This window comes from Coregonus lavaretus (assembly GCF_964263955.1).
Source record: "Coregonus lavaretus genome assembly, chromosome: 17".
NCBI classification, from domain to species: domain Eukaryota; kingdom Metazoa; phylum Chordata; class Actinopteri; order Salmoniformes; family Salmonidae; genus Coregonus; species Coregonus lavaretus.
Genome location: NC_140004.1, coordinates 2,155,680 through 2,170,073, shown reverse-complemented (window position 1 = coordinate 2,170,073; position 14,394 = coordinate 2,155,680). Strand labels below are relative to the sequence as shown.

At 41.8% G+C, this 14,394-nt stretch overlaps 1 long non-coding RNA gene across 2 annotated transcripts; it reads left to right on the top strand.

Annotated features, from left to right (window-relative positions):
• Window positions 1-3,444: 3,444 nt before the first annotated feature.
• LOC311144595 lies at window positions 3,445-4,495 on the top strand. 2 transcript variants are annotated; one of them, XR_014614513.1, is made up of 2 exons: window positions 3,445-4,113; window positions 4,245-4,495. It is a non-coding gene; the product is annotated as an uncharacterized lncRNA (long non-coding RNA). The 2 variants fall into 2 exon arrangements; XR_014614514.1 differs by having other exon boundaries at window positions 4,227-4,495.
• Window positions 4,496-14,394: the final 9,899 nt, after the last annotated feature.

Genomic DNA, 14,394 nt, shown 5'->3' with positions numbered 1-14,394 from the left:
TGTCCTCAGAACTTTCAAATAACTTGAGGTGTTTTATGATTAATAGTGATGTTGTGCTTTTGGACACTGTCCTCAGGCTCCAGCTTTATGTTTATATGTTTTTATGTTGATGTGCTATTGTTTTTAATTGATTTTATTTTATTTGTATATTTAACCTATTCTTGACTCTGTGGTTCTTGTACTTGTTTGGGGAACAGGATTTCATTCTTTTTATCTACATTTCTGCCTGAGAAATGACACCCTGATATAGTTCTGTGATCTGTGAAACAGTTCTGTTAATCACTGAGGCATTGTGTGTTTGTGTGTTCTTTTTCTTTAGAATTTTCAAATAAACTTGACGTGTTTGATGATTATTAGTGATGTTGTGCTTGTACTATTTTGGACACACTGTCCTCAGGCTCCAGCTTTATGTTGTATGTTGATCGTATTAAAACAAAGAAAACAATCTGAAGTTGTTGTTTTTAAGTTATATATACACCATGATTTTTCCGGTCCGGCCCACTTGGGAATAGATTTTCCTCCATGTGGCCCCTGAGCTAAAATGAGTTTGACACCCCTGTTGTAAGGCAACAAAATAGGAAAAGTCACTGTAAATATTTGTATATTTTTCCATTTGTTTGCTGGTAAATATTTGAAACTTGCTCGAATTGGCTGTAAATGTACACATTTGCATATTAAATGTATTCATTGCAAGTAACATTTTCAATTGACTGAAATTGAATGTTCCGTTACCCAGTTCCTTACTGGTCCTTAACCTGTTCTCCCTAGCCATTCATCTTTTGTGCTCAATTCCAAATAAAATTTTAGGCCAGGGTTTGTATGGAATTGGACATTGGTTTCTAGTTAGTGTTTGCATATCTGGAGGTTCTAGATGTGTACGTAATATGGCAGAAGTGTCCCAGAGTCCATTACAGAGCAGGGTTGAGTCATCACCATATTCCTACACCTATCCAAGCCCCATCAGGTCAAACACTAAAAAGATAGAGTAGGGGGTTAAAGGCCTTAATTAAACTGGCCTGTACCTTGACGTGGTGAGAGGGCTTCCAACTAAACCAGGCCCATGTTATTGAAAATGAAGTATTCTTTGTTTGCTTTTCCGTCCCACCACCCCTGACTGAGACTGGCTGCCTGTCGAGGTCAAGTGACAGGAAGAACTAGCCGCAGCACCTGTCTCTTGATTCTGCCTCTTTCCTCTCTCCTCATCCTTTAACTCTTTCTCTCCTCTCCCTCCAGATGAAATTCTGCATTTGTGACGTCTGATTGCCCAAAAATCTGCCCACTCATCCCATCCCCTCCTCCATGTCATTACATCATCTAAAACTACTGTTATTGTCATGTTGTCATTATCTGCTAATAAAGTTTGCTAGCCGTATCATACTGGGCACATAATATGTGACATACACAGATGAACTAAAAACACTAGCACTGCAAACACTCAGAAAAATAGAGCAGCAGTGCCTGGACTTTGCAGTCTCCCTCTTCAAATCCCCCTTCAGAGACTGGCTGCCTGTTGAGAACAAGTGACAGGCAGAACCTTCCAACCACACAGCACCCACCACCTCAAAATTCCACACACCAGAATGAAGTATTTCAGTCTGATTGCCATGTGACAAACAATTATCTGTGAAAATAAATGATTGACACACCTGTATCACAAAAATATAAAAGTTTATGTATTAAAATCTTAAATATTGCCAGGTTGGTTTTCACAGCTGTTTCACAAGGTGTTCATTATTGTAAGTTGTAAGGTAGCCTTTGATGGTATTTATTTGTTCCACATTATTCATTGTTGTATCCTAGGACCTACAATAGATACATATATTCAACCACAAGGGTGTACTAATGAGCTATGCGAGATAGAAAAAATGAATCATAATAGAGGACTACTGAAATTATATTATTTCAGTGTAGATAAGGGAAGGTTAAAATAAAACATGACAGCCAGACAAGCCAGTGTATGAATCAAACGGATTTGCATATGAATGGAGTGGAAATTAGCTGACTATGTGATCTGTAAGGTAAGTAACTTTAATGTGTCAAGAAGATTACATGTTTTCTTTGCCATTTTCGAAACATAGCAACGTTTAAGACATGGATTTCATGTTGTAATGTTAACAAGGTAGCCAAAAGTAGTTTGAAGTAATGTTTTCATTTTATTAGCTAAACAAAACTTGTTTAAACAGCGAAATTGTTGCAGAAATCAGCCTTGTTTGCATAGCGATGATAAAAATAACATAATTTAGGCTGTAACGATCTCCAAAATTCTAATCATTAGGTCATCACACCGTTGATATAGCAATAGTTTATCGAATCCCATTGTGACACAGAGGGGAACACTTTTTGGCCAGGGGACATTATTTGGCATGACAGGCCCAAGCTCCTCCATTTCCCAATGCTTAATCTAGATGCAGGGCGTTTAAGAGTGTGCTTAGATGTCTCTTTCCTTTTCTCACCCTGGAAGATACTGTTATCTTCATTCCCTTGCCAGGGAACTTCTCGTTCCTGAACTGTGCTGGACTTTTCTCTTCCTTTCTTGCATTGGGGGATGTATGGGGAGCCACACCATCTCCTTCAACGGATGACACATTAACACCTGAAGGGAAATTTCAAAACAAAGCCATTGTGTTAAAGATTATGACTAGCAAGAACTAAATAGTGTAGAACAGCATGGTGGTAGCTAACTTTCTGAATGGTTTTATTAGACACAGACTAGTCGGAGGGGGTTATGATCAGTGTTGTAGTACTCAATTCCAGGACTCGAGTCATACTAGAGTCCAGGGGCGGTGTGTTCATTAGGGCGATATGGGCGACGCACTGCCAAACGGGAAAAGGAAGGGATTTTTTTTCTAATCAATTATATCACGGCAACAGTAGTTATCAGTGTTCTAATCTAGACGTCTGGGCCCGTATCCTTAAAGATTCTGAGAATCCTCTCAGAGAGCTCCTAACTTAACCTAAAAATTCCTTGCCAGGAGTTTTAGCTTAGAAGTGATTCCAGAACATTTTCAGTGAACTCTGAGCCAGGAATGGATGAAAAATCCTATCTTAGTGAGGAGGTGTGGTTGACCCCGTTGCTAGGTATGAGTCATCATTTCAAAAGCCGTGATTGGTTGATCCTACAAGTTTGATGAAAATGAACTTTTGGTGATAATGAGCAAAGGATGTACCCTCAAATCAATAAACATAATTATACACTCTAATCTTATGCAGACTATAATTGTAAATAATATTTCACATTCAAGAAAATATCTGGAAAATGAATAGTAAGCTGTAGGGGTTATAGCCTAACATTAGAATCTAAAATATGTGAAAACTTAAGCTCATTACACCCTGTTCAAATAATGATTTGTGTCTCATTTGCTCATATTAATATCCTAGCTGGCATATTTTGTACTTTCACTTCCATATGGACCCCATTGAAAACAAGATGGCCTATCTCAAGGGGCTGTCCTTAATGAAGTAGAAATTGCAACGTTACAACTCAGTGTGAACTTAACGAGGGTAACACAGCTCAGCTTTTAACAATGTCTGTGATTGCTGGCTGGTCTATTTATGAAGGCTTGTTAACAAATATCCTACAAACACAGAAAATGGAGAAAAAAAGGAATCGCAAGCCGAACTGGACTGAGGAGCAAGGTTTGTTGCTGGCCCAGTTGGTGAACGAACATAAAGGTATGTTACGAGGAAAATTTGGCCCAACTGTCACTAGCCAAGGCAAGAGGCGCGCCTGGGACACAATATCCCAAACAATCAATGCCTCTTTTCCACTGGTGGTGCGGACAGGCGACGATTGTGAGAAAAGGTGGTATGTGCTGCAGTCCAAGGCAAAAGATGAGATTGCAGCACACAAGCGGGAATCCTCACTCACAGGTGAGCAAAATACTATGGCCTACCACATAATCTGGCAATTTGCTCCTGCTGGCAAAGTTAATTTACATGCCTAAGTACTGTGTTCATTGACTGTTTCTTTCTAGGGGGTGGACCACCTGCAAAGCGGCTGTCCCAGGTGGCCGACACTGTCTTTCAAGTCCTGGGACACTCTGAGGTCAGTGTCACCGGGCTGCCAACAGGCATTGACACGTCAATGATGCAGGCCCTTGAAATGCAGCAAAGGTAGGACACAGGGTTATTCATATCAACAGTGTTTATTCATTGCAGAAGCCATTTCATGTGTTATCCATGCTCATTGTATTAAATTAATTTAATCAAAACAATAATTAAACTAGGCCTATGTATTTCTGTAGCATGGAGCCATCACAAGAACCGGGCCCATCAAGTTTGCCGCCTGAACCATCTGCAGCTGCTACTCAGGATAGCCCGGCGGATCAAACACCATTCCCATCCGCAGCACCTGCTCCGTCAGCATCCCTGCAGGAGAGAAGATTGCAACTCACAATTGATGTGTTTGAACAACAAAAAAAAGTCCTTTCCCTTCAGGAGGAGTACTACCGCCTTAAAATTGAACACCTAAAAAATAAACCATTTAGAGATTGTGTTCTGTGTCTTGCATTTAACAGTTGCAGGTGATGTGCAGTAAAACTGTGGTAGTTCTTAATACCATCACAAGTTCTCAAATGACATGGGGCTACAGCTTGCCTGAAATGTAAATTTGTGAAGTTTGCCCTGTAAGGCAGTCCACTCTGGGCTAGGTTCCCCTGTGGAATGTGAATATCTTCTTCACCACCATCCTCATCGTTGTCTCCATCCTCATCCTCATCGCCATCCTCCAGAGGTTCTGCAATCTGTCTAACCTTGCAAATATTGTGTAATATTGCACAGGCTATGATGAGTTTGCTGACTTTTTCAGGCCTCAGCCGCACCTCTCCGTGGAGAACATGAAAGCGCCTCTTAAGCTGGCCTATGCCACGCTCCACCACCGCTCTTGTTGTCTTGTGGGCCCTACAATAGAATACAGACCTTTAATTATTTGATGGAAATATTGCACTACTTGGATGCTCTAACATATTGCTTGCATTTCATTTCCATGATTTTTGTATTGTTTGGCTTACCTGTTATAGTTTAGTTGGGGCCCTTGGCGTGGCTGGAGGTAAGGTGTAAGGAGCCATGGTTTGCATGGGTAGCCACTGTCCCCTAACAAGTGGCAATTAGCTGGCACATAGCGTCTCTCAAAAAGCTGTCTGATGCCACTCTCGGAGAGCATTCTCGCATCATGTGTGGAGCCTGGCCATTTAGCCACAATGTCCAAAATCTTCCAGGCCGCATTGAACACTATTTGCACATTGATGCTGTGGAAATTCTTCCTGTTAACAAAGACAGCCTCGTCCTCTGATGGCGCAATTATTCTCACATGTGTTCCATCAATTACACCCACAACGCCAGGGAATCCTGCAATGTCCATAAATGCCCTTTTATGTGTGTGTAAAGTGCGGGCATCCAGCGGGAATGAAACAAATTGTGTCACAATATTAGGTTGTGACAAAGCTGTCAGTGTTTGGGTGATGACTCTGCTGACGGAGGATTGGGACAGACCCAAGTCATCACTGCTGCATTGTTGCATTTTCCCTGTTGCCAAATACCTCAGGGTTGTGATTACTTTCTTCTCCGGTGTAATAGCGTTGTGGCGTCGAGTTGGTGAAGTAATTGCATCTCTAAGGAGATCCACCACAAACATGATTCCTGCACGATCCAATCTGTAGCGTCTCAATAATTCCCTGTCATCCAGTGTTTGCAGGACATCTCTCCTGCCTCCTCTGTTGGCCATTTTGTGCAGCTGCTTAGGGTAACTCCTAAGCCACTAAAAGTCCTCTTCCCTGCTCTTAGCAGATCTCGCCTTAGGAGCCCTTTTAAGCGCTAGGACTCTTGAGGAATAGCTTTTATATTAACTGGGATTTTCGTGTCACTTTTAGGGGAAATTCTAAGAAAACGTCATGCCTCTGAGAATTTTCTTAGAATTTGGCCGCTAGGAGCCACTTTTTGCACAAAAATTCTTTAGAGATACGGGCCCTGATCTGCCACTAAATGTCCAATCAGGCTAAAGTCGTGCTTCAAATGGCCCCGCCCCTTTTGGGGCGATTTCAGTCAGGTTGAAAATCGCCCAAGAAGTCTCTCATAGACTCATGTAAAATCTTTTTTTTTCAAATATCAGAGCTTTCAATACAATCTCTATGGGTTCCGGGAGGGCTTGCACTTACGCGCTTTCGTCATACGTAACATAACCATGAACATAACTAAGAAAAGAGCGGGTAGCAGCGTCAATCAATTCACGTACTACTGTCAAGATGGCTAGCGTTCAGTGCAACTCGATTGTCTCTTTGAAAGAAGTTCCTTTTTGTCGGCGAACAAATCAAGATAAATTGGCAACGAAACAATTAGGACCTCCCAGACCAAATTTAATAATTCAACAGGTTTCTACTAAAGGGGGAAAGTCCTACACCCAAGGATTTTCCAAAAATTGGTACGAACGAAAAACCTGGCTAGCAGGCTGCGATGTAGCTAATGCAGTCTTCTGCTACCCCTGCTTACTCTTTCACCCTGAAGGCGGCACGGCAGACAGCACCGCTTGGACAGCGACTGGTGTAACGGACATGCACCATCTTTCAGAAAAGATTAAGAAACATGAGCTGTCAAAGACCCACATGGATAGCTGTTTGAGATTGTCTGCTTTGGGGAGAGTGAACATTGCCACTCAACTGGATGAGGGATACAGGCTAGCTGTCCACCGCCACAACGATGAGGTTAGCAAGAACCGCCACATCCTCAGCCGGCTAATCCAGTGTGTGAAGTTTTGCGGAGTGTTTGAGTTAGCTTTGCGAGGCAAAGATGAAACTGAGGGCTCCACCAACCCTGGTATTTTTCTTGGACTTGTCAACTTTGTGGCACAATTAGATGAGGTGTTTGATGACCATCTTAAAAATGCTAAAGTTTTCAAGGGCACATCAAAGACCATTCAAAACGAGCTACTGGAGTGTATGCTAGCGGTCATGAGGGAACATATTGTGGAGGAGGTGAAGTCGGCGAACTTCGTAGCTATCCAAGCTGACGAGACCACGGACGTTTCTACACAGACACAGCTGGTGCTTGTGCTGAGGTACATAGATAGCAACCACAAAGTGCAGGAGCGCTTTTTTGAGTTCCTTCCCATCTCGGAATCAACCTCAGTCTCAATCGCCAGTGTGCTTTTGGAGAGACTGAACGGTCTTTTTGCCGACGACGAGAAAGTCAAACTCATTGCGCAAGCTTACGATGGAGCCAGTGTGATGAGGGGAGAGAAGGCTGGTGTGCAGCAAAAGGTGCGTGAGCATTTCAAGAATGCCCATTACGTGCATTGCTATGCGCATCAGCTGAATTTGATCATGCAGCAAGCTACTTCTCGCATCAAAAAAGTGAACATTTTCTTTTCCGATCTGAGCGGGATTGCAACTTTTTTTTCCCGGTCACCCAAACGCACCAGCATTCTTGACCAGACTGTTGCACGAAGACTGCCCAGACCTTCATCCACACGGTGGAACTTCAACAGCAGAGTCGTGAACACTGTCTACGAGAATCGAGACGACCTCATAGAATGTTTTGAAGCCATCCGGACGGGTTCATTGGGTTCATTTGACCAGCCCACCGTGAGAGAGGCATCTGGCTACGTGAGGATGCTACATGATGAAGATTTTATTTTTTTCCTGGGGCTTTTTCACAAAATCATGCCCCACGTCGACATTCTGTACCAGAAGCTACAGAAGAAGGACATCGATGCTGTCTTCATCAAACGTGCCCTCGACAGCTTCACAAGCAGTGTGCAGGCCATAAGGTAAGATTAAACAATATCATTCGATCTTTCTCAAAGCAGATCTTTATTTGAAAATGTATGCATGAAAGGAGACTGCATTTGTGTTTGAAATTACATTATTCTCATTATATATGGCCAGTGGTGTAATCTAGCTTATTTTATATACTATGTGTACTGTACAGTGGTGCTCATAAGTGTATGAACACATTCTAAAGTTGACTAAAAAGAGGAATACAAAAATAAAAAAAATCATCTTTTGGAAATTGATGTTAATGACTTAATTAAAAAAGTTGGAAAATCCAACCTTTAAGGACATCAATTGTCTTTTCTTTTTTATTCCTCTTTTTAGTCAACTTTAGCATGGGCTCATAAGCTTATGAGCACCACTGTATACTGTGCTGAACATCCAGGCTATATGAGACACAAAGGCTAACTTAAACACTAAAGACTTTATGCATCCCTGCCCATTTTAAGTGGAACTGAAGTATTTGTACTATACATGGATACATTGCATATACCTGTGCATCACATAGACAACAATACTGTACAAAGCCAACAAACACATTGGTCTGTTTGCCTTCAGGGACTCCTCTCAACAGCAGCTGCAAGAAGCAACAGGAGCCAAAAGACCCAGAACAGCTTTGAGAGAAGAGGAGAAGCAGAGGCTGTCTGAAGAGGTCTGCAACACCATCCTGGATCACACCAAAGAAAGGTTCTCTTTCTCTGGCCACCTTGTGAGTGCTACCTTACTGCAAGCAGACATGTTTGAAAGGTACTGCCATTCATTTCCTGATGAGGCTCTGAATGCCACTGTGAATGCATACCCCATGCTGAGCAAGGCAAAGCTCAAGACAGAACTATCTCTGATCTATGAGAATCCTGAATTCAAGGGCTGCTGTGGTGCACTGGCACTGTACCAGGTTCTCATGAGCTACAACCTCCAGGAGACGTTCTCTGAGACTGTGACTAGTGTTGAACATCCTCATAACTACTCCCATGACAACAGCTGAAGCTGAGAGATGTTTCTCAACTTTGACACGAGTTAAGACATTCCTGCGAAATTCAATGGGCCAGGAACGTCTGAATGCACTGGCCATGCTTTCCATGGAGAGGGAACTAGTCCTCAGCATGCCTGATTTCAATGAGAAAGTCATTGACCGCTTTGCTGCATTGAAAGAGAGAAGAGAACAGTTTCAGTACAAGTAATGTAGCCTCTCGCTCTCTTTGTCCCTCCCTGTCTGTCTCTTTAACACACACACGCCCAAATCAGTTCACAGTTGATGTTGTTTAAAAGTTATTTTTCATTTAAAAAAAAGTAAAAAAAAATAAAAAATCTGTTCATGTTCATTTTTACAAATCTATACAATTGGCCAGAATATGGTTGTTCATATTTACAAATCTATACAATTGGCCAGAATATGGTTGTTCATTTTTACAAAGCCATACAGATAGCTGTGTTTACCTTTTCTAGAAATTATTTTCAAATTCTGTTTTCAGGCAAAATGTCTATCACTGTTCATTTTCACAAATCTATACAAGAGGGCAGAATATGGAAGTCTATAAAAATTTCTTATTACCAATAACTTGCATCAATGTTTTCAGTAGCCTCTATCAAAAGCTCCTGCTTGCTTGTTGTGAATTATGCTCAGGTGCACATATTTCCAATTCAACCATGAGGCCTTTTTGAAGCAAGTAATGTGTATATGAAAAATGAAAATAAATATGAAAATAACAGATTGACCTGCTCTGCCTCTGATTGGCTAGTACTCGTTGCCATCTGGGTCAGAGCCAATTAGAAGCAGGATGTGGGTGGGAAAAAACTCTGCTGTCTCCTGTGTGTATGGGGAAAGGGGAGGGACAGAGGGAACAGGCAAGACTGCTTGACAACTTACTATGGAGCTGGGAACAAGCCCAAATAAGCAACTACACTTTAGAAACAAGCCCAAAAAAAAACGCGACCCGCGACTACCAATATTTGTAAGCGACTTTACAGAAAAACAAGCCCAAAGTCGCTTATAATAAGCGGACTTGGCAACACTGATCCACTTCTCTCAACAATTTGTCTACTTGTTATTGCCATGCTGTTACTATTTATTGTGTAAGTGTGGATTTCTCTTTTACTCTTAAACATTATTTGGCTGCACTACCATTGAAATGTTGTAAATGTGGTAAAAGCTCTTGTTGATCCTGCAATCTGAACAAATACCAAGATGCTGTATTTTCAGCTGATATTTCATTTGTTTATGGAAATGCATATTGTTTATGCAGTGTTGAGGAATGTGAAAGAACACCCTTGATTATTTTTACTGTGATAACTTATTTTGCTTTTGTAAGCCAACACTTTTGAGGTCAGTCAATAAATGCTTCTGGTATTGACTTATATGCTGCCCCTGTCTTCATGTTGTTGCTGGACATATCTTTTTTTAAATGTGTGTAGGTCACCTAAATCATCAGAAAAATTGCCCCCCCTGAGAATTTTTTCAGGAGCCGCCACTGCTAGAGTCCCGATTTGCATTACTTGTGACTTGACTCGGACTCACCTTCTCGTGACTTGTATTTGCACTGGATAGGCTACTATGATAAGAAGCATATTAGCAGCACTGGGTGTGCAGAGCAGCGAGGGTTCTGTTCTCTAGCAATGGGAAGGCTGCGCCAGATCCGGCACACACAGCCTAAATCAGCTGGTGAGCAAGCGATGAGTGTGAGCAGGCAGAATCCGGCTCCACCTCCAATCATACGCTACACATAATGCAAGCGATTCTCTTTCTTCCTCGTAACCAACAGTCACCAGCATACTTTTTTAGCTTTGCCTGGTTAAGAAACACAAACAGCTTTACTTTTCTATACCTTGAGTATAGAAAAGTAGGCTGTCTTTGAATTTGTTGTCTCACTCTACCCTTCCAATTTCCCTTTAGTTTTCACTCTGCAATAAAAAGCCTACACAAATATCAGTGGGTGATTGCAAAAAGTCACTCTGACAGGAGCAATAGCCAATTCCGTCTAGAGACCATTCATCCCTTCAAAACATCATGACTGATTTGACAACTATTGAACATTATATTAAAATAAAATGTGTGTGAGCCTGTATATGAATTACTTATTTATTTCATGGGCTATTGCATATTGCAGGCAATTATGACCATGGGGCAACAGGAGAAAAATCTTTGCGTTACTTTAATGCTCACATGAAAATCTTTCCGCCAGCCCACCACAGAAGCGAATACCGGAATCATGTGAAATTCAAGACCCAGGGACTCAGACTTGAGCACTTGGACCATGACTCAAGCACTGGGACTCGAACTTCAGCCATAGGGACTCGTGACTTGACAATTGGTGGCTCGGACTTGGACTCGGACTCGGACTCAACTAGAACGAGCCATAGGGACTCGTGACCCGACTTGGACTCAAGCAAAAGGGACTTCGGAGTCGACTCGGACTTGAGGTTTAGTGACTCGACAACAACACTGGTTATGATTAGCTCATTTGTGACCCGTTTCAGGAAGCTAGGCGTATGTCGCACGTCACTACTTCACAGGAGAGGAATTTGAACATAATATAATTTATTTTATTTTATCAAAATGCGTTTTTTCCCAGAAATGCCTTCTGGAACATGTGGACTCGTATTTACAGATGTATGCCATCTGGAAATACAAATAAAATTGATCAATTATGAGCCTAGTTGGTTTTGCCACAGAAAAAGACAGGAACCTTCCCGCTAGCCATGATTGGCTGAGATAATGGGTGGGCTGGACATATTGAGTTCGGATTGGTCTGCCATGTAGCATGCTTCTGCCTATAACATGAGCTACTCAGTATGGGTACATAATCCTTGCTATTGCTCTCAACAACATTGCTGCCTTGAATTTAGCAGGCACTATCAGCCAGGTGTGTCTGGGGGTGATTACAGCCATCTATTGTATTTCATGAACATGTGTACATGTCTAGACAGTGACCCATCCACTTCGCTAGATTTGGCTGGGGGGTGATTAAAGCTTTTCTTCCACAGGATCCATCAATTTAGACAAGTGTGTCTGGTTAAGCATCATCTAATAATTCTGAAATATATACAGTGCATTCGGAAAGTTTTCAGACCACTTGACTTTTTCCATATTTTGTTACATTACAGCCTTGTTCAAAAAATGATTAAATTCAATTTTTTCCTCATCAATCTACACACAATACCCTATAATAAAAAAGTGAAAACAGGTCTTTAGAAATTTTGGGAAATGTATAAAAAAAATTAAAATAAATAAATAAATGTACATACATATTCGGACCCTTTGCTACGAGACTTAAAATTGAGCTCAGGTTAATCCTGTTTCCATTGATCACCCTTGAGATGCTTCTACAACTTGATTGGAGTCCACCTGTGGTAAATTCAATTAAATGGACATGATTTGGAAAGGCACACACACCTGTCTATATAAGGTCCCACAGTTGACAGTGCATGTCAGAGGAAAAACTGAGCAATCAGGGGAGAAGGGCCTTGGTCAGGGAGGTGACCAAGAACCCGATGGTCACTCTGACAGAGCTCCAGAGTTCCTCTGTGGAGATGGGAGAACCTTCCAGAAGGACAACCATCTCTGCAGCATTCCACCAATCAGGCCTTAATGGTAGAGTGCCCAGACGGAAGCCACTCCTCAGTAAAAGGCACATGACAGCCCGCTTGGAGTTTGCCAAAAGGCACCTAAAGGACTCTGAGACCATGAGATACCAGATTCTCTGGTCTGATAAAACCAAGACTGAACTCTTTGGCCTGAATGCCAAGCGTCACGTCTGGAGGAAACCTGGCACCATCCCTAAGGTGAAGCATGGTGGTGGCAGAATCATGCTGTGGGGATGTTTTTCAGCCGCAGGGACTGGGAGACTAGGCGGGTTCGAGGGAAAGATGAACGGAGCAAAGAGATCCTTGATGAAAACCTGCTCCAGAGTGCTCAGGACCTCAGACTGGGGCGAAGGTTCACCTTCCAACAGGACAACAACCCTAAGCACACAGCCAAGACAACGCAGGAGTGGCTTCGGGAGAAGTCTCTGAATGTCCTAGAGTGGCCCAGCCAGAGCCCGGACTTGAACCCGATTGAATATCTCTGGAGAGACCTGAAAATAGCTGTGCAGTGACGCTCCCCATCCAACCTACAGAGCTTAAGAGTATCTGCAGGGAAGAAACTCCCCAAATACAGGTGTGCCAAGCTTGTAGCATCATACCCAAGAAGAATCGAGGCTGTAATCGCTGCCAAAGGTGCTTCAACAAAGTACTGCGTAAAGGGTCTGAATACTTATGTAAAATGTGATATTTCAGTTTTTGTGTACAAACATTTCTAAAAACCAGTTTTTGCTTTGTCATTATGGGGTATTGTGTGTAGATTGATGAGGGGTTAAAAAACAATTTAATCAATTTTAGAAGAAGGCTGTAACGTAACAAAATGTGGGAAAAGTCAAGGGGTCTGAATACTTTCTGAATGCACTGAATGAGTTAAATATGGGAACTGACCTCTTCATTTTCTTCTTCAACAAAGTAGCAATCTCCAGCGGTTATTGTTATGCCATTACTTATGACAGGTGTCCTCCTGCTGCGACTGATTTGGATGGAGACCTTCACCTGGTGGGACTGGTTCTGTAACAACAGCTTGAGTTCTCGCTTTCCCATCGCTTCCTTGGGAAATTATAGGTCCTCGTTTTCCTTGTAGTTTATTGATATTTCTAATTGCAAAATTGCATAACCTTCATCAACTTCACAGATGTCAGCCACTGCTGCCTTGGTCAACGCACCAAAGGACGCCAACTGCTTGTGCAAAGCCTTGGAATTCCACATGGGTCTGGGTATTCTGTTCATTTTCAGGGCTAGTCTGTTACAGTTTATCATTTGACACTTTAAAATGTCAAATTATATTTGGGTGGTACTATGGAAATACCGATGTGCAAAAAGTTTGTTCTTCTGGAGAATAGCTAGCTACAAACAATAGGAAAGGGGTGAAGAAGAGATACTTCCTGTACCCCATACTCAGTCTTCAAAATAAAAGTTTTAAACAGCAGCCTTGGTGACAGCCTGCGTTCTCATCACACAAATGCTGCAGGTGGATCCCCTGAAGTTGCACAGGCAGGAACCAGATAAATGTGGTTATGTTCACTTTACTATATACCTTTGTGAAGTGTATTATGTGACAGTTATGTAAATGCATTGTAAAGGAACTCAGAAATTACAAAACGGATATTCATGAATATTAGAAATATATTGCAATGCACAAGTTCTCAACAATTACCTGATGGTGAGCTAGAATTGACTTATTCCTGACTTTTTATATTGCATATGAACAAGTAATAAACACTGTTCTGACTCACTAATTTCAGACATATTGTGGAAGTTATTCACCTTCAATGTCAACACACTGCCAAACCCAAATATTGACAATTACATGCTAATTGTATGGCTCCCACTTTAAACAAACTACAATCTATAAAGGCTTTATATAGTGTGCATAGTCTTCATAAGAACACCATAGATGTTTCACAAATCATCTATAAGCTATTGTCATATTCCTACTGTATAAATGGTGGCATTACATATGACATTGCCCTATCTAGGGGCTTTCCTCAATACAACCAATGTCATGTGTAATGTCACCATCAGCATTACACCATGTAATCCTTTGTATGTT